The 2035-nt window shown below is 42.8% G+C and overlaps 1 pseudogene; it reads right to left on the bottom strand.

Annotated features, from left to right (window-relative positions):
• Window positions 1-232: 232 nt before the first annotated feature.
• LOC122897822 lies at window positions 233-329 on the bottom strand (annotated as a pseudogene).
• Between the last annotated feature and the right edge of the window lie 1706 nt (window positions 330-2035).

Here is a 2035-nt window from a genome sequence, read left to right as displayed (position 1 = left end):
CTAAAGCTGGAATTCAAATAAAATTTGCTCAGTGAATTAATCTATTGGTTCCGATTTCTTAGGAATGCCTTCTGAATGTATAACCCGTTAGCTCTTATCTTTTTCCAAAGATTTACCTTAATGTGAATGGTTATTTATTAAATGTTTCGCTTATATGACCATCGGTATATTAAGAGGATACCCGTTCCTTTGTCATCTGAGGGACGCTTTCCATGCTAATTACTTTTATTTTAAAAATATGTAACACTTTGCAAATTGGTGTGTTATCCTTGCACAGGGCCCATGCTAATCTCTGTATCTTTCCAGATTTATGGGCTGCCAAAGCAAGCACCACACTAAGTACTTTTAATGTTTTAGGCCCCTCATTTAGGGAGGCCCTGGAGGACCAGTGTGAGCTGATGGGTGAGAGTGGCCCATCACATGCAGTTGTAAGACTTGCCTGGCTGGGGACAGCAAGCAGAGCAGTGGATTTTTACTGGACATTCGGGCAGATAAGGAAAACACAGTAATTCAAAGCACATTCCATCAAGTAGTCTAGGTGGGTGAGAACCACATGCATGATACTTTCTATTATCACTGTATTTGCTATTACACATTAAAATCTTTTAGAAAATGTTTATTATGACCGGGATAGACTGCCACAAATAGATAGCCACAAATTTGGAGGGCCTGACATTTTTGTCCATCTTCCTCTTTTCTAGATCCTTTGAGAATCCGCTCCTCTCTTCTACCTGGTCCCTCACAGGGGAGGAAGTGTAAGTCAAGTTTGACCAATCACGGTGCATGGTGATTGGTTTCAAGATGAGCATGGGGACCATACCGGACCAATCAGAGTCACTTTCACACAGAGATCTTCAGAAAGATCAACTCTCGCCCTTGAGTTTGCTAGAACAGGAGGATGGAAATCTTGACCAGCACTTAGAGGGTGACAGAGATTGTCTCCTGACCAAACTGTAGTTAGGCTCCCCTGACCCCTCTTCTCGACTAGGCCTCAGACTTGGCCTTCCATGTCCATCCTGTACTCGCTGGGCCTGCACAGCCCAGGTTTGGCAAGAATCCTGCTAACTCGGTTTCTGGAGAACCCCTGCCCCCACCTGGTATCTATCTGATCAAGTTCCTCATCCACCTATTGATGTCTAAGTCCTTGGCCTGCCTTTAACCCCTCTACCCTTGATGTCTTTTCTGAGTAGGTTTCCATCCACTGCCCCCCTCACACTACTCTTTGGCTAGAAATCTCCACTGTCCTTGTTTCTGGACTTGAGCCCAGTCTCTCTCCCCGATTGTGATAGTGTTGACCCCATTGCATTCTGATACTGTAACAAATATCAGAATAATTCTTTTCTTTAAAGGGGCTAACAGAACTCATCAGAGCTGAGAGCTGGGGAGGCAAAGCACTGACCACATTTGAGATCAAGTGCCTGAAGCCAGATGCACCCTTGGACTGTCCAGTTATGCGAGCCAGTTACCTCCTGTTCACTTAACCATGATGGTGTTGGGCTTCTCTCCCTTGCCCAATAAACACAGCAAGTCCTTATGGCTTTGAGGAAACTTGACATAGACTAATTGCATACAGTGGTATTAAAAGTAAAAATCCAAGACAGCCCAGATTTTCCCCTGCCTCCTCTCCCAGTGGCAGTAGGAATAACAGTAGGTGTTTCTCGTGGGTATTTTATTCTTTCCGAAGTTTACATTTTTAAAATACCTGTTGTGAGGCAAACACCACACTAGTTTTATATATGTGATTTTATTTAGTTCCGCCTCTCAAAGAAGTCCTTATTATACCTAATACTCAGATAAGGCAACTGAGGTCCAACGTGTTTTAACGAACCTAGGTATGTCTGTCACCAAAGCACACGTTCTTTCTTCCATACGTCTTGAGATGCACTTTGATAAGGAAATTTTTTCTTGACAAGGAACGTTGTTTCTTTTTGGTTCAACTTTACAAAAATCATTGTGAAAAGGTACCAACCATCTTATACTGTTCGTTGGTTAGTTTCTTTACACTCAAGCAAATATCACTAGAAAAGAATGAAAC

Source organism: Neovison vison, chromosome X (assembly GCF_020171115.1).
Source record: "Neovison vison isolate M4711 chromosome X, ASM_NN_V1, whole genome shotgun sequence".
Lineage (NCBI taxonomy): Eukaryota > Metazoa > Chordata > Mammalia > Carnivora > Mustelidae > Neogale > Neogale vison.
This window is presented reverse-complemented; position numbering and strand designations above follow the sequence as displayed.